We start from the raw sequence: 19,231 nt of genomic DNA on the forward strand, positions 1-19,231 counted from the left end.
TCCTGGGACGTGGTCGGGGAGTCCCACACATGTGCCCTGACGGGACTTCCTGAGGACTGGGGCGTTCCCTGCAGAAGGGCATGAGGTGTGGGGTGGATTGGCTGGTCTGGCCGTGTTGGTGGTGTCCCTGGGACATCTTGATCTCCTGGAACTGCACGTTCCTGAGATGATGCTCTTAACCCTGAGCTTGGAGGTCCTGCCAGTATCTCTTCTTTTGGCCACTGGGAAGGCGGCAACCTCAGGAGCACGTGGGCTACAGAAGGTGTGTGGGCCGGGGGGCCGGGAGGGGGCCAGCTGAGGAGAAAGGGCTGACAGGCCACCTCGTGCTGCTAAGGGCCAGGCTGAGCCCCATCATTGGCCAGGGCTGGTTCCCTAGTAGGGGTGGGACGTGGGGACATGGTGCAGAAGTCTCAGAACATAATTACCACCGTAGTTAGGGGAAGGCAGAATCCCACACTTGGTGGGACCTGCTGACTTTCCCTGCAGGCAAGAGACCTGCCCTGGGCTGGGTGCGGCGCCTGCTCCAGCCCTCAGGGGCTCCCCTCGAACCTGTCTGCAGTGAATGCCACCCCAGTCTCTCTTGCTTGGGGACTGTGCACAGTGTCCTAACCCGGCACCCTGAGCACCAGCACTCACAAAGGCTCGCAGGCGCAGGCTGGACCAAGCAGATCCCCAATCCTGAAGCCTCTTCCTGCGGCTGTGCTGGCTGGTCTCGTCCGGACGCCTCCTCAGAGGATTGCATTTTCCTCCTCTGGTCTCTGGTTGCAATAAAATCAGTTTATTGGGGGGGGGGGGAATCGGGGAGGGGGCAGCTCAGACCTGCAGCCCAGAAGGATTGTTAACGCCACGTTGGCTGTTAAGGTGAACTCTGGGTCTGTTGCTAACTCAGGAGGGCAGGTCCCCATAGGGTGCAGGGGAGGTGTCACGTCCCACACCAGGGCTCTGCAGAAAGACCGTCCAGAAAGCTCTTGCTGTGCTCAGAGAGGAGGGCGGTAAAGGAGCGAGACAGAGAAGCCGCTGCCATCGCCTGTGTTGAGATATTTGTGGTCACGTCCCTGAGCCTGGCGTTTCCGCCGTCTTGCTCACCGTCCGGAGTGACGGGCGCTGCTTGGCCACCTTGGGCTCGTGGTGGTGGCTCAGCTCTGCGAGTGTTTGGGGCCGGTGTGCCTGTGGGCCTGGGAGGTGGTGCAGGGGGCCTCTGAGGCACGGTCCTTACCATGTGTTAAACGCAAGCCCAGGTGCGCGCTTCAGTGATGTGCCAAACAGGCGCTTCTCTTTAGGGAGGGGACGTGGATGAACCCGCAGTGCAGCATCTGCCAGCCGGAGCTGCGTGATGAGCCACCGCAAGCCCAGTGCCTTCACACGCAGCCACTTGTTTAGCTCATGGGTCTGAGGTCAGCAGTCTGGTGTGGACTCGGCTGCTCCCTGGTGCGTTATCAGCTTGGGCTGGGGTCTCTGTTCTGGGCTGTGCTGTGGGTCTGGGGCCTTGTCGGGCCTTTAAAAACTAATGCCACCTTAAGTGACATTACAAGTGGATTAATGTGGCAGCCTAAGAGGGCGCCAGGAGGAAGTAGGGTGGGAGTGTCTGCGGGAACCTTGCCTTAGCTCTTATTGGCTGCACTCGTGAACACTGCGTGATTGCAATAGATAGACATTGAGACAGGAACCCTTAAGCTGATTGGAGGATGTAAAAACCTGCCTTTCCCATTTGCCTTTAAAAGCAAGTGCTTGTGTGTTAATAAACGGAACTGCTTCGACAGAACCCCTGCCGCGTCTGAGTGTCCTTTAAACCGGGCTGTTTGGGGCCGGCGGTGTGCTCACCTCTCTTCACGGCTCTCTTCCCCCGTCTCCTTCCAAAGGGGACAGGAGGGAAAGAGGAATCCGGGCCGTTCGCTCGCCCACTGAAAGGAACGAGGCTAGGGCTGTACGGGTCGGCTGCTGGCGGCGAACTCGACAGGGCCTCAGCTGGAACTACAGGTGAGCTGGCCGGCCTAGCCCAAAGAGTCTCACAGCAGGCCGGCTGGTCTGGGCTTGTACTCTTGGCTCTGAAGAGGGTTCCAGGGAAGAGTGGTGACTCCAAGGCCCCCTGAGGCCCAAGCTCTGCCCCAACATGAAGTCCTTTCCAGCGTGTTCTACGGGTCAAAGCAAGTGCACTTCTGGCAAGTTCTACAGTCAGACCAATGCAGGGATTGGGAAAGAGGCTCTTCTGTTACAGCAGCTGCTGCAGAGCCACTTGCAAAGGGTGACAGATGACTTATTTTAGTATTAAAAAAGCGTGTCCCATGCGATATTTGAGATGCGCTTAGGCTACGACATCATTTGTTGTTGGCCTAAGTTTCAGATCTGACCGGCAGTGCTGTCTCTCTGCTGCTGTCGTCACTGTCCCTGGCTACCCCACAGGAGTCACACCTGGAGACGAGGCCTGCACACGTCACGAGCTTTCTCCAAGCTCCGGAAAGCCTCTGCTGTGGAAGATGCGTGGGAGACGGGGCCTGCGTGTTCTCAGCGGTATCTGATATTTTAAAACTGCCTTTAAAAAGCCCAGGTCCCCCTGGACACCCCTGGCACAGGCGGTGTGAGGCGGGGGCTGCGGCCCGGCCCCTCCAGCCTGCCGTCCTGTGCTCTGGTCAGCACGGCAGCTGCCCCAGGGCAGGGAGAAAAGAGTGGGGTCCTCGTCCCACGGGGCGCCCATTCACGCTGTGACCCCGACCTCCTCCTGGGCTTCCGAGTCTCACCCGAAAAGGGAGAGGTTGAATCAGATGATACTTAACATCCCTATTTGTTCTACAGTCTTCTGTGTAAATTAATTTTCGCTTGAAGTGCTGCTCAGTGAGATGGAGATGTGCTGCTGGGAACCGAACAAATCAGAATATCATTTCACTGCTGCTTTATTTTGCGTGTGGATAAAAGGAGGTTCTAGTCAGTTTCTTTAGTGTTTTTTAAGTATTTCCTGTCCTTGTGACATTTCTTACTCTGTGTCTGGCTGTGCCCGGCTGGGCACTCAGTGTCCCTGCAGACGGAGGGTAAGTCGTCGTCCTCCTGTGTTCCAGGCCCTTTGGGGGATGGCTTTGTCCCCTCCGTCTACCTGCTTGTCTCCGACAGATGTGTGACTGGTGCCGTCTGCCTCATCCTCTGTGCTCTGAACACGAGGTTCATTAGACAAACTGACGTTGAAATATGTGTTCCCTTATTTTCTAGAAACAAGAAGATGTCTCCACTTGGCAACTGAAGATTTGTCATTTCCTTTTCTGTTTTACTTGTTGTGGTCATTAGCATCTCAGGAGTGAGACGTGTGTTGGGGGCTTTTTGTGGCCCCAGCCAAGTATCTGTGGAGGGGGACGGGCCATCCCTTGCTGCCCTCCGTTCTCCTGTACTCCTCAGTGTCCAGATGAGGCCAGACGGACTGCAGTCAGTGGGCACGCAGGGAACCGCGGGCGCCCCCGTGTCCAGTGTGGGCACAGCTGAGGCGCAGGAGCAAGGCCCCGGCTGGCCCTCAGCTCGTGGGCGTTGGGGCCAGACTGAAGTGGCGGCTGTATGCCACCCCTTTCTCCAGACTCCATTCAAAGCAGAGGGAGACCTGGATGTGCAAACCCAGGTGAGCCCCCCAGTGATCCGACGATCAGATAGACCCAAGATGCCGAAGCCACCGTCAGGGGATCGCCCTAGTGGACGGGGAGCCCTGACCAGCTGCAGTACTGCCCGGGCCCTCTTCTACTCTGGAAGAAATGCCAAAGCAAGGGGCCTTTCAGCACGAGCAGAAGTGGCCCCAGCCCCTGCCGCGGCAGAAGGGCCGCATCTGGACTCAGCCCCTCGTGCTGGCGGTACTGCGGGGCCTGCCTTCTCCAGCTGGGGGCTCACCCAGCCCCCCAGGGAAGCATCTGTCCTCATTGCCCGGGTGCCCCCCAGCACCAGCCAGGCCTGGCCCCTGCCCCACTCACTGCTCCTTCCAGACACAACTTGGGGATGTGACGCTGTATCCTGTAACTATACAGGATCCTGTTGCCTCGTTCCTGAGTCCATCTGTCCCTCCTGACCTGGCCCTGGGAGGCCGGAGTTCTCTGTGCCCGTCTCCCTGTGGTCTGCCCAGGGCCCTGAGCTGCCTGTGGGTTTCCATCCTGCAGGCGGCCTGTCCTGATGACCCTGCAATATGTGTCCTGTCCTGATGATCTGGACCTTCTGCATTTATGAACAACTTGTCTCTGAAATCAAGATGTCTATTGTTTTCAGAAAAGTTGTGACTTAATACCCTACATAATTCTCTTTTTAAAATTAATACACTTTATACTTTAGAGCAGTTTTTGGTTTGTTCACAGTGAAATTGAGCAGAAGGTACAGAGACTTCCCCTATACCCCTGGACCCCCAGCTTTCCCCACTATCAAAATCCCCCACCAGAGAGGTGCATTGGTTACCATTGATTAACCTGCATTGACACGTCATTATCACCCCAAATCCGTAGCTTACGTGAGGGTTCTCTCTCGGTGTTGCATATTCTGTGGGTCCGGACAAACGTACAATGGCCTGTGTCCACCATGACGGTGTCCTACAGAGCAGTGTCACTGCCCTACAAATCCTCTGTGCCCCGCCCGTTCATTCCTCCGTCCCCCCAGCCTCTGGCAGCCACTGATTCTCCCACTGTCTCTACAGTTTTGCCTTTTCCACAATGTCATAGAGTTGGAACCCTACAATATGCAGCCTTTTCACTTGGCTTCTTTTGCTTGGTAACATGCATTGAAGATTCCTCCGTGTCTTGTCATGGCTTGACAGCTCATTTCTTCTTATCACTAAATAATATTCCATTGTCAGGATGAACCACAGTTTACTTATCGGTTCACCTTCCGAAGATCATCTTGGTTGCTTCCCAGTTTGGGCAGTTATGAACACAGCTGCTGTAAACTTGTGTGTGCAGGTTTGTGTGGACAGATAGCAAGGAGGACGCTAGCTGGACTGTACCACAAGAGGATGCTCCGTTTTGTAAGATGCCACCAGGCTGTCTTCCCAAGTGGCTGTGTTGGTTTTGCCTCCCACCAGCAATGAATAAAAGTTGACAAAATAAAAAAAATAATAATAATAGTCATAACAATAATAATAAACCCTGCATGTGTAAACACCAAAAAAAAAAAAGAAACACTTATATCATGATAAATTTTTCTTAAATGTTGTAAAAAAAATAAATAAAAGATCCCGTTGCTCCACACCCTCGTCAGCACTGGGTGTTGTCAGCGTTCTGGGCTTCAGCCATTCTAGCAGGTGGGTGAAGTCATCTCATTGTTTTAATTTGTACTTTCCCGATGATGCACGATGTGAAGCATCTTCTTATATGCTTACTTGCCGTCTGTGTATCTTCTTAAGTGAGGTGTCCGTTTAAGCCTTTTGTCCAAGTTTTTAACTGGGTTGTTTATTTTCATATTGTTGTATTTTTAAGAGTTCTTTGTGCATTTCAGATAAGAATCCTTTATCAGTTGTGCCTATTGTAAATATTTTCTGCTGGTCCGTGGCTTGTTTCTCATTCTCTTGACAGTGTCCTTCACGGAGCAGAGATTTTAATCGTAATGAAGTCCAGCTTATCAATTATTTCTTTCATAGACCATGCCCTTGGTGTGTGTCTAAAAAGTCACCACTATACCCAAGGTCATCTAGACTTTCTCTTATGTTATCTTTTAGGAGTATTATAGTGTTGAATTTTACATTCAGGTCTATGGTCCATTTTGAGTTAATTTTTTTTTTCCTTTTTGTCTTTTTTTCGTGACCGGCAACGGATCGCAACCCTCAGTGTCATGCCCGTACCGGACCGGGACCGGCAACGGGATCGCAACCCTCGGTGTTGCGCCCGCACCTCACTCAGCCAGTGAGCATCCGGTCTGTATGTGAGATCCGAACCCTCGGCAGGAGCGCCGCCGCGCTCCCAAGCGGCACACTGTAGGAGTGCGCCACTGGGCCGGCCCCCATTTTGAGTTAATTTTTGCAAAGTGTGTGAGGTCTGTGTGTAGATTCTTTTGTTTTTTGCATGTGGATGTGAGTTGTTCCAACACCGTTTACTGAAAAAGACGATGCTCTCTGCACCGTGTTCTCTTTGCTTCCGTGTCAAAGATCAGCTGACTACATGCACGTGGGCATGTTTCTGGGCTGTCTCTGTTGCATTGGTCCCGTGTCTGTGTTTCACCAGTGCCACACTGTCTTGATCACTATGGCCTTGCAGTGAGTCTTCACTTGGGCAGGGCCGTCCTCTGACTTTCCTCTTCTCCTTCCGTGTGGTGTTGGCTGTTCTGTGCCTTTCGCCTCTCCATGTAAACTTTACAATCAGTTTGTTGATATCCACAAAATAACTTGCTGGGATTTTGATTGAGATGCTTCGAATCTGTAGATCAAATTGTGAAGAACTGACATATTGGCAATATTGAGTCTTCCTATCCATAAACATGGAATAACTCTCCCTTTACTTAGTTCTCCTTTGATATCTTTTATCAGAGTTTTATAGTTTTCCTCACAGACCTTGTAATATCTTTGTTAGATTTATACCAAAGTATTTCATTTTTGAGAATGATAATTTCAAATTGTACCTGTTCATTGTTAGTATATAGAAAATAAATTGGCTCTTGTGACCAACCCTGTGTCCTGCAGTCTTACTAGGATCGCTGACTAGTTCCAGGAGTTATTTTGTCAACCTTTTTGTATTTTCTAAGTAGATGATTATGTCACCTGTGAACAAAGACTATTATTGATATAGTCGGTGTGGCGTCTACCACATTCCTCACTGTTTATTTTTTGCCCTTGTTCTTTGTTCCTATTTTTGTCTTCCATTCTTTTTCTGCCTTTTATGGTTTTAATTGAGCATTCTATATAGTTCCATTTTCTCTCCTTTTTTTTAGCATATCAATTGTATATTTTTAAACTTTTTTTGTGCTTTCCCTAGAGTTTGAAATATACATCTACAACTAATCTAAGTCTACTTTCTTTTTTTTTTTTTTTGTCTTTTTTCATGACCGGCAACGGATTGCAACCCTCAGTGTCACGCCCGTACCGGACCGGGACCGGCAACGGGATCGCAACCCTCAGTGTTGCGCCCGCACCTCGCTCAGCCAGTGAGCGGGAACCGGTCTGTACGTGGGATCCGAACCCTCGGCGGGAGCGCCGCCGCACTCCCAAGTGGCGCACTGTAGCAGTGCGCCACCGGGCCGGCCCTACGTCTACTTTCTAATAACACTGTACCACTTACAATAACAAAATATCCTAATCCTTCTTTTCCATCCCTGATAATATTGCTTTTATTTATTTCTTATACATGAGCATATATAAGTATGCATGTATACGTGTGTGAATATATATAAAAGCATACCTAAATGAATACATTGTTGCTCTTACTTTGAACAAACTTATCTGTTAGATCAACTAAGAATAAAAAAATTAAAGCTTAACTCATTGCTTCTTAAAAGTTCTTCCTTTGTGAAGATCCAAATTTCTGATGTATATAATTTTCCTATTTTCTAAAGAGCTTTTAATATTTCTTGCAAGAGAAGTCTATGAGCAACAAATTCGCTCAAGTTTTGTTTTTCTGAGAAAGCCATTTTTTCCTCTTTATTTTTGAAGGATAGTTTCACAGGGTACAGAATTCTAGGTTGCTGGGTTTTTTCCCTTAACACTTTAAATATTTTATTCCACTCTCTTCTTGCATGCATGGTTTGGTTTCTGAAGATATGTCAGATGTAATTCTTATCTTAGCACCTCTATAGGTAAGTTGTTTTTTTTTCTTCTTCTCTCTACAATCTGGCTTCTTTCAAAACTTTTTCTTTATCTCTGATTTTCTATTAAATATGATATGCCCAGGTGTCTTTTTTTTGGGGGGGGGGGTCATTTGTACTGCTTGTTGCTCTCTGAGCTTCCTGGATCTGTGATTTGGTGTCTGACATTAATTTGGAGCAAATTTTTAGTCATTATTTCTTCAAATATTGCTTTTGTTTCTTTCTCTCTCTCTTCTCCTCCGTCTGTTTCCACTAGGCGTATATTGCACCTTTTGTAGTTGTCCCGTAGTTCTTGGATAGTTTATTCTTTCTAAAAAAAAAAATCTGTTTTTCTCTTTGCTTTTCAGTTTTGAAAATTTCTATTGTGATATCCTCAAGCTCAGAGATTCTTTTTTCAGCTGTGGCCTTTACCAGTGAGCCCATCAAAGCATTTACTTCTGTTTCAGTGTTTTGATCTCTAGAATTTCTTTTTGACTCTGTTAGAATTTCTCTCTGCTTACATTACTCATCCATGTTTGCAAGTTGTCTACTTTTTACATTAAAGCTCTTAGCATTTTAATCATAGGTTTTAAAATTCCTGTCCTAATAATTCCAACATTCCTGCCGTATCTGACTCTGGTTCTGAAGCTTGTTCAGTCTCTCCACACTGTGTTTTTTGCCTTTCATTACACCTTGTGGTTTTTTTTAATGGTGGACGTGACTGTGTAACTGCTGTAAACAGGACTTCAGTAAGTCTTAGTAGGGCGCAGGGAAGGGGAAGTGCTCTTCAGTCCTGTGATCAGGTCTCAGTCTTTTGGTGAGTCTGCGTCCCTGGACTGTGAACTTCACAAGTGCCTCTCAGATTCCCCCCCTTAGGTGGAGCAGGATGGCTGGGGAGGGCTGGAGTTGGGTATTTCCTTTCCCCAGGTGGGCTGGGCTCTGACTAAACTCAGCAGGTTGTGCTCGGGCTGGACGGTTTCTGCTGAGGTCAGACTTTGTTAGGAAGAACAGATGCTCTGGAATATGGCTCCTTTCCCCTCTCCATGCCAGAGGCATGAGGGGATTTTTCTCCGATATTTACTGTGAGGACCAGGTGGGGCTCCTGGAGATAAAACTCAAAGAAGTGTGGGGGACCGCCCATGACTGGGTCCCCCTGTAGTCTTTAACTCTCAGACTGGTCCGCACTGTGCCTCCTGCAATTGTCAATTGCAGTTCAGGTTTTCCTACCCAGCACTGGCTCCTGTGCAGCAGACGTGTGGGTTTCTGCTCGAGTAAGTGGTGATTCTCTGTATCCACTTGTCTGTCCCCCCAATTTGGGGGTGGGGAGGCAGCAGTTTTTCAAAGGACCTCATTTCTCTGAAGAATCTGAGTAGAGCTGTTGATTTTTAAGTTTATTCAGCTTTTTACTTGTTTAGTTGGGACCAAATGGTGACCTCTAAGCTCCATAACTTACTTTATCCGTATTTACTCTCTCCACATTGAGTTGGAATTTTATTGTGAATCATCACGCTAGATAGCAAAACATTTCTGACTTGGTAACTGGTTGGTTACTTCATCCAGTGCATGTGTTCTGAGCACCTGTTAGGGCTGGTTCTACCCACGGCAGTGCGGATAGGGAGGTAAGGGAAGCCACCAATCTGCCAGCCCTTAGAGAGCACGTGACCGTGAGCCTACCCAAGGAACAAGGGACGATCACAGACTGACGACTTGGTGCTGGCCCCCTGAAGTGCTCTTGGTTAGTCGTTCTGGCCAGAAGACAGTTCCCATGTACCCGGAGGTTCCCCAGATGTCCCTGGAAGACAGTGGAGTGTGAGAGAAACAAGATTAACATAAAAATGCTCAGACGATTGGCCTTCTAACTTCTGCATCCTACCTTCTACCACCTTCTACCTTCTGCCCTGTACCTTCTACCACCTTCTACCTTCTACCTTGTGCCTTGTACTTTGTACCTTCTACCTTCAATCTTCTACCTTCTATGACCTACCTTCTACCTTCTACTTTCTACTTTCTACCTTCTCCCGCCTCCTCCCTTCTCCCGCCCCCTCCCTTCTCCCACCCCCTCCCTTCTCCCGCCCCCTACCTTCTCCCACCTCCTTCCTTCTCCCTTGTTCCTTCTACCTTCTACCTTGTATCTTCTTCCTTCTACCACCTTCTACCTTCTACCTTCTTCCACCTTCTGCCTGCCTTCTACCTTCTACCTGGGACTCTACTGAATACAACCATAGAAGCTGAAATCTGCCACCATTAAGGAAGCCCATGATTAAGATTTTCCAACACTGTGGGCTGCATTGTGGCCCCATAACACAAATGTTGGACCTCTGCCCTCCAGCACTTCAAAATGTGACCTTCTTTGGAGACGGATTTTTTGCAGTTATCATTAGTTAAGGTGAGGTCTTTACTGGAGTAGGGTGGGCCCCAATCTAACATGACTGGTGTGCTTATAAAAGGGAGATATTTGGACATAGACAGGCACAAATCATGTGATGACAGAGGCAGAGATTGGAGTGATGCAACTGCAAGCTAAGGAGCACCACAGATTGTCAGCAGCATCCAGGCGCTCGCGGACAGGCTGGAACAGATTCTCCCCAGAACCTCCAGAAGAAACCAAACCTGCCAACACCTTGATCTTGAAAGTCTAGCTTCTAGAACTGTGCGAAAATACATTTCTGTTGTTTAAGGCACTCAGTCCGTGGTACTTTGTTACAGTGCCCCAGGACATTAAAATCGTCAGAGTCTGAGAAGAGTACACATTGCTGAATACAACGCAGATCTCCTGGATCTACAGATGAGGAGTCAGATATGAAATCTGAATGCTTCTTATCAAAATTCTAGTGAACAAGCCGATTTCACTTGGCCATTCTGTGGGAAACAGCTCACGGTGGAGACAGGAGTCTCTGTGACCCCCAGCCTGGCTCCATGGGCAGGAGACCCACTGCCTCTGCATGCCATGTGGCTCTTGCTGACTGTCAGTCATCAGGGGAGCCCAGTGAGGTTAAAGTACCGGGAACCATTAGTTAAAGTTTGTTAACCCTCCATATTTATCCATTTCTGTTGCTTGTAACAAAAATACGTGAACTGGGTGACTTATAAGAAAGTGAAATTTATTGCTTACAGTTTTGGAGGCTGGGAAATCTAAAGTCCAGGGAACACATCTGGTGAAGGTCTTGGTGGTGGCAACAGTGACCCAAGGCTTTCACTTGGCAGAAAATGGTGGAGCAGACAGAACAAGAGACTAACCTTTCATGCATTCTTAAAGACTTCAGGACCACACCCTGACCACCATTTTTAATCCATTCACTACTGCACGGTCTTACATTCTAATCACCTGTTCAAGGCCTCACATTTCAATTTCCATAATAGGATTTCCCACCCTCTTAACAGTCACAGTGGGTATCAAGCTTCTAGTACATAAAACTTGGGAGACACAATTCAATCCATAATACGCTTGAAATGAAATCCCCACATCGCTGGCTTCAGCCTTAATTCTGGACCGCAGTGGTCCAGAGGTGGCAGCAGACAGCCAACTTCACCACATGGTGGAACTGTCCCAAGGTGGTGATCACGAACCAGCCCTCTGAGGCCCTGGGAATGCAGGCACGTGACAAGTCAGAAAATGTACTTATTGCAATTAGCAGAGCCCAGGTAACGCACAAGGCACTTACACTGCTAATCTGTGCCTCGCAGCTGATCACCATCCTTGGGCACTGCGGAGAAAACAGCTCTGCTCAGGAGGAGCTGCACGAGAAGCAGTCTGGAGCTCTTTCTCTGTGACCATCTCCCTCCTAAGAAAGTCTCACCTAAGGGTGATGATGGGAGTCTTCTCAGACTTTCCCTCTGTCCTAGCTTGAGGAATGAAGCCTCTGTAGACTTGGGGAAAAACTGGATTTTACTGCCTGACTCGCCAACCCTGACCATAACCACCTGGGGTGCCTGGGGACCTGACATGGAAGGACCCCTGAAGACAGGTCTACCTTTGCTGGGAAGAAAGCCCCTGCTGGCCACATGGGGAGTGGCTTGGAGCAGATGGCCTCGAGCAGCCCGCCCAGGCCCTGCAGGTCTGTGCTCATCTGTTCTCCATGGCGGGGGAAGACGGATGTGAGTGAGCAGGACGCAGATTAGAATCTGCAGCTCCTCTGCAAGATGTATGGTTGTCACGGCGGCTCCCTGTATTGGGCCCATCCTTCTTCTGATCCATTAGCAGAGCATCCGTCAAGGCACTGTACCTCCCGTGGAGGCTGGGGTGCATCCATCCTGGCCACGGCACTCACATTTCCTTGTATCACGATCCATCCCGGTGTGTTTCTCCAGACAGTGGGGCATATCACTCGGATAAGCCGTTTATCGCTCGATCAACACTGCTCCGTCTCCTGAAGCCCCGATCCTGACACTCAGGCAGATCCTGGGATCGTGGGCAGGAGGACAGCTGTTCCTGGGGTCAAGGTGCATGTCTCCTCGTTGCTGGGTAGGAAGTAGGTGGCAGGGGCCGTGGAGCTGCAAAGCTGGGTTATGGGGAGGAAGCATGGCTGAGTGTGGTGGAGGCCACTCTGACCTAGCCAGGGAGGACCCACTGTGGTTTCTCTCTGTGGGTGAAGAACATGTCAGCATCTGGTACTCCGGGCCAGAGCACACGCAGTCAGAAATCTGCCCAATCTCCAGATAGTGGTTTTGCCTGCAGGACGCTGAAGAGCTCATCTGTAAGCCTTTCTGCGGTGTGTGAGCTAACTCCATGTCTGTGTGTCCCACTGTTTTTTGTATTAAAGCAGAGCTTTGTAAGTATCAGCCGTGGCTTTGGTGCAGCAGGTCTCTGTGGCCGGCCAATCTCTGCAGGGCAGGCGTCTGCTTCTGGAAGGCTTTGGTGATGGGGCTGCCGTCGGACGTCCTTGGCCTTGCTTTTCGGGTCGGTCCTTGCCTGTGGGGGCCCCCGTGATCCCCACATCCTAGTGTTCTCGCCCATAGGTTACCCCATCCCCGAGCGAGGTCTGGATCTAGGAACTCCATTCTGAAGGCGAGACCAGGGCAAAAGTGGGGGGATTGTGCTGAGATCGGTTACAAAAGAGCCCACACGACTCACATGTCGCCGGCTCTCGTACCTCCGTGGCTTGCTCACTCTGATGTAGCTGGCTCCACGTAGAAGCCACCCCGTGGAGGGGCCCTGTGGCCAACCAGCAACAGCCACGGGGGGTGCCCCGAAGTGCTCCTGCCCCTGTAGGACCCTGAAACAACTGTGGCCCTGGCCGCCTCCCACTGCAGCCTGCGAGGCCCCTGTGCGGGAAGGCAGTGCAGTCACACATGATCCTCAGAGGCCATGAGATGACACCGCAGGTGGTGACAGGCAACAGACACATTATGTTACCTGGACTGTCACGCCTACAAGGATGGGTTCCATCCTGCGCAGGGCAGCCACGAACGACACAGCCAGCAGTAGATCGTTTGCCCTCCTGGGTTTGAATGCACACCACATGGGGAGGACGCCCTCCAGGCATGTATTGCCTTTGTGCTGACCTCGGGGACCACGTGTGGGGTCCTCGAGTGGCATGAGTGAGTGCCGCGGTGTGCGGTGGCCCTGAGTGTCAGTGCTCCTTTCCCAGCCTGTACTGCACTTCCTACCCATGGCCTTGGGGTCTTTAGGGGTAGGTGGGGGTCTGGATTCAGGGAGCTCACAGGGAGACTCTTTCCATGTTAGATGAGCCTCTGCCTAACGTGGAAGTCTCTGTGACGAGGACTCAGACTGATGCCTCGGGAATTGGCGTGAGAGCACACAAGAGCACACACGAGGGACACCGAGCCGTGGCAAGGCACCGAAGACAACCACGCTGTCCAGTAAGAAAAGACAGAGAACCAAGTGGACAGATGGGCCAATGCAGTTCTGCAGGCCAGGCCATGAATACACACACGTGATCCACACACACAAACACATACAACCCACACGCATGACCCATACACATGCACATACACAACCCCCATGCAGGAACACATGACCCACACACGATCCACATGCAAATGCACACGATCTGCACGTGAACACACATGAAAACACACACAACGACCCATACGTGAACACACACGGTCCACATGCATGAACACATGCCCCCCACACAAGCACACATGACACATTTCATACACATGAGTCACACACAGTTCTCTTAACTCCCAAGGGACTCTCGGCCCACTCCCTTCTGAGCACTTGAGCTCCCTGTGAGGTCTGTGAGCTCTGCTGGACATGCCCTTCCGGGGTTTTAAGAGAGGTGACTAGAAAGGGGACAGAATGAAGAGGACAGAGAGCAGCGGAGGGCAGGTGAGGGGAGCGAGAGCTCCCAGCTCTTCCCTCCCATCCTGCACTCCCCCAGCCCCCCACCCCCAGCAGACTCCCCAAATCCAACTTTAGAACCAACGGGTTCTCAGACAACAGACCACGTGCCCAGTGTGTTACCCGCTGCCTCACAGGACCCTGCTTTGCCAACACCCAACCCTTCCAAGTCCCATGAAGGCAATGACATTTCTTATGCTTAATTCTCAAATTCCGGTGCCCGTAGGGCTCCCTTGGGCATTGGACTAAGATGCGAATGCCCAAGTTCACACACAGAGAGGCTGATTCCTGCCCTCCAATGTGGCCCAGGGGTGTAGAGGTCATTCTCATGGGAAAACTTTTCCTATATCCCAAAACACTGAAGGTTAAGGCCACCTTAACTGAGTAAGGGAGGGGATATCACAGAGACCACGGGTCCTGCTTAAAAACTGCTCTTCTTGGGCCCTGACATCCTATCACAGGTGGCCAGGAGCCCCTTCAAGGGCGCCAGGCATTTGCTGGGGGCTCGGGACCCTCGCAGCTGCTACAAGTAGGGTGGGGGGGTCCTGAGGAAGCGCACAACTTGCTGGTGTCTCCCAGCTTCAGAGCACCTGCATTTTATGCAAACGTTGCTTTCATAAATAACTTTATATAATTTCAAACTGGCAGAATTCAGGAATAATCCTGGCAGTCATGGTGGACGTTTCTGTGGCCCGTGCAGTCTTCACACAGCAGCAAAGTGACGGTTTCTGAACACTCATCTGCCAGGTTTGAAACTTGGCCGCCCTCTTAAATCCGAAGGAATCAAGTGATTTCACTTTCATTGTGCACAGAGGATGACGTTGCTGGTAGATGCATGTTACATGGACTACAAATTGCATCAACCTAAAGCAGGTAAGATGGATCTGCTTGGTGACAGGGTGGGTTGGGATTTACCCTGACTTAGGACAAATCTACCTCCACACTCCTGCTGGCCACCGATGCCAGACGCTGTCCCTAATAGTCACCCCCAATGAAACTAGCTCTCCTGTTTCCAGCCGGCTTCCTGTCCAATCTGTCTCATCAGGGGTGAGTAAGAGACCGCTGACCAGGAGGGCTACCCTAACTGCATTCTCCGTGCTGGGACAATACACTGAGAGGAACATACACTGTGTTGTGTCTGTCACATGAGAAGGTTCTGAACATGGGACGCTGCGACCCACCCCCATCAAGCCCACCCACCCAGGCGGCTGTGAGTGCCCACCCTGGCCTGTCTCCTGCATACCCAGGCCCTCCTCTGCCCAGCCTGGCCCCTCAGCTGCACCCCGTTTCTTTCCAGTCCCCATTCCACTCTCTCAACCTTGCCATGGTCTCTGGAGACGCATAAAACCAGTCTATTTTGTTCTAAGAAAACCCAGGCTGCTCCATAATGCAGCGCTTTCCTGGGACTCTTCCCACCTCCTGCCCTTTGTGGCCTTTCTCAGCCAGGTGTGGACCCCCTCAGACACCCACCACACATATGTGTGCAAAGATACACACATGGCTTCACACACATGTAAATACACACAGGCACCATGCCCATATCATGCATGCATATATGCAGGGCACTCACACACAGCACACGTGTACACCTTGCACACACAATACATACAGGCACACACACATACACATGCCCCACAATTACAGCACATGCTGCATACACATACACACACATATACACGTATGCACACACAAACATATCTCTGCATGCACACACACTCATCCTGCCCTCCCTGCTGAGCTCCATTTAGCAAATGCCGACTGGGCATCTCCTGGGCACCCAGCTCCTGGAGTCTGTACATGGTCAGCCATGGTTAGTGCTGAGGAGCCACCATCTGCAAGACCTGAGCCGTGGCTGCCTGAGGGCAGCCTGTCGTGAGCCGCATTCTCTGAACTGGCCAAGGGGCTTGGGGGAGGTCGTGTCTTTCCCCAGCTCCTGAGCTCTGTCTCAGCATAAAGCTTCTTTACAACAGGCTCTCCTGTGAGCGTCTTTCCCGCCTGGGGTAGCCGCAGCCTCCACACAGCTCCTTCTTCTTCCCACCCCACCCCGAAGCCGCCATCTCTCCCTCCTGTGCCTCCACCTCTCAGCTGCTGCCTGCCCCTTGTCCTCCCTGTCCTTCCACACCCCATTCCCTCACTCTCCCGTCTCCACTAGCAGGCTCCTCGACAGAGCGGTTCTCCGCAAGACCCACGGCGGAGCCTCCATACAGTACAGCTGCAGCAGCAGCCACCAGACACAGTGGCCTCTGCTCACCCTGTGCTGGGCACATGCACCGGGCACCGCTCCTGGCCTCTGCTCAGGGCCCTTAGCCCAGCAGCAGGTGGGACATGGCCAGGGCAGGGCCTGGAGAGGACCACCTGCAGGGGGAGGACTGCGTGCAGGGAGAGGACCATGTGCAGGGGGAGGACCGCGTGCAGGGAGAGGACTGCGTGCAGGGAGGGGACTGTGTGCAGGGGGAGGACCACCTGCGGGAGAGGATTGTGTGCAAGGGGAGGTCCACCTGCGGGGGGAGGACTGCGTGCAGGGAGGGGACCGCGTGCAGGGAGGGGACCGTGTGCAGGGGGAGGACCGCGTGCAGGGAGAGGACTGTGTGCAGGGGGAGGACCGCGTGCAGGGAGAGGACTGTGTGCAGGGGGAGGACCACCTGCGGGAGAGGACTGTGTGCAGGGAGGGAACCGCGTGCAGGGAGGGGTCCGTGTGCAGGGAGAGGATGGACGTGGGATCAGGATGGAGCTGGAAGGACGTCCGGCCCTCACCCCTAGTTTATTGCACAGGAAGCTGTGGCAGTAGGGTGCCAGCTGCAGGCCCCCATGCAGTTGGGGACAGCAAGAAAGGCCAGGGCCTGAAGGAGACTGAGTCCCTGTCACATGCTCATGGGGCCACAGAGCCTCTGGCCAGCACTCAGGGCCCTGTGCTGTTTTCGGAAGTGAGCTGGGCTCCCGGGCCAGCCTGCCCAGGGCCATTGTCCTGCTGGGAGGACACACTGCACCCGGCCAGTGGTCACACCTGCGTCCTCAAAGACCTGGCACAAGTTCTCTCCCACACCCTCCTCCCGCTTGGATTTCGCGTTTCGGCGCAAGGACATTCTGCCGCACACAACTTGGACGAGCCGACCTCATTTTGTGTTCAATAAAAGATAACACGAGAGATCATTAGAGTAACTATGTCAGATTAAATGTATTTCCTTGTACGAGAGTGAAGCCCCTTCAGGAATGCCCGCAATTTGCTTTGTCTTGCTGGAAACAATATTTTCCCAGAAGACACCAACACGCGAGCCATTACAAAACGTAATTCATATTGCATGAGTTCAGAAACGTTCAGTACAATTGACAAATGGAGGCATTAGTGCAGTATTTATGCTCTGCTGTGAACACGGCATCTATAAGTCATGGCGTCCCAAGGCGCCTGGCAGAGAGCACGCGTCCGGCAAGCTCAGGCTCGGCAGGGAAAGCGGGAGAGAGTTCCTCCTGCAAGCGCAGGGACACGCGCTCTGTGTGGACACAGGGCCAAACACTGACTCCTTGTTGTCTAGGGAGAAAAGGGGGAAGAAACAACCCAAAAGCAAAGGAAACGCTTAGGAGACTGAGAACGAATAAAAGACTGGTTTAGAGCACTCGAGAAAAAGATGGCCCAGCGGAAATGTGGGCAAAGGGCTACGGGGCACGTCCACGGAGGAGGCCCACATGGAAACCAAACACCCAGGGAGTGGGCGTCCTCGTGAGCAATCAGGGAGAGCAAATGAATATTCTGGAGAAATGCACCTCCCACCCCCATGGTGGGTACAAGATGGACGTCTGTGGATGCACACACGTTGGCAGGGACAGGAAGAACTCCCCAACGTCTGCAGGTGAATTGGCACAGCCACTTTGGAAGACTGTTTGGAGTGTCTAGTAGCACAGCAAGCCCACGCCTGGACCCTCGCCCAGCCCAGAGGATCTCATGCTCGTGGACAAGGATGTCCACAGGGACTGTTTGTGATGGGCTCACAGTGGAGACAGGTCAGATGCCCGTCAGCAGCAGGACGGGTAAGTCAAGTCTGGTGTATCCATGGAGTGCGATGCCGCACTGCGATGAAAGTGAACCATCTCCAGCTGCGGGCAATGGTGTGGACGAATCGCACACCGAAATGCTGAGCGAGAACCAGCCACAGAGTGGTGCACACAGTGTGACTCCATCCACACAGGGCTCAAAACTGGGCAAGATCAAGTTACATATGCGTTTCCCCCTCGGCCCAGGAATCCTGCTCTTAAAAACCTATCCTAGGGCCAGCCTGGTGGCACACTGGATAAGTGCGCCGCTTGGGAAGCGTGGCGGCGCTCCCGCCCGAGGGTTCGGATCCCACATGCAGACCGGCTCCCGCTCACTGGCTGAGCGAGGCGCGGGAGCAACACCGAGGCTTGCAATCCCGTTGCCGGTCCCGGTCCGGTACGGGGGCAACACTGAGGGTTGCGATCCGTTGCCGGACACGGAAAAAAGACAAAAAAAAAAAAAAAACCTATCCTAAAGACGTGCTGGGAAAAGCACAAAGTGACTCCCGGCCAGGGGTGTTTGCTGCCACAAAAAGTGATGGTGAAGATGCACTAATAAGGAGACATCTGTGGCCTGCGTGGTTCAGGGAAAGGGAAAAGCAGGTGGAGAAGCCTTACCTATTGCTCTGTCTTTTACGTAAAAATGGGGCATACAATGTACGTTCCAGAGATGCTCAATCAGTGCGCCCTACCCTGCACGCTCTGCTCACGATGTGCACAGCCCACCAAGGGGGGTGTCTATGCCCCCGCCCTTGGTAGCTGGGCAGGCCTGAGACTTGGCGGACGTGGCCCTGAGCAGCTTCCAACGCTGGGTCACTAAAGGCAAAACAGCAGCCACCTGATCCTCCCAGGACAGTCGCCTTGGAACCAAGCCAGTGTGCTGTGGGAAGAAAAGTGGCTGTGTGGAAAGGCCACGTGGGGGCTCTGGCCATGGCCCCAGCAGAGGTTCCAGCTGACGGCCAGCACCATCCACTGAGCACCTGTGAGAGGAGCCTTCTGAGGACTCAGGACATAGCCACCCAGCTGGCCCTGGGCAGTGACCACATCTGTCTCAGCTGCAGACTCACGAGCAGGCTAAATACAATGCTATGAAAATGCACCTGCTGTGCATACACTTTCACAAAGAAACATGGGAAGGTTTAAAACAAAAATCAGTCAAAGTTTCCTGGAGGCAGCTGGAAG

Source organism: Galeopterus variegatus, unplaced genomic scaffold (assembly GCF_000696425.1).
Source record: "Galeopterus variegatus unplaced genomic scaffold, G_variegatus-3.0.2 Scaffold2521, whole genome shotgun sequence".
NCBI lineage: Eukaryota > Metazoa > Chordata > Mammalia > Dermoptera > Cynocephalidae > Galeopterus > Galeopterus variegatus.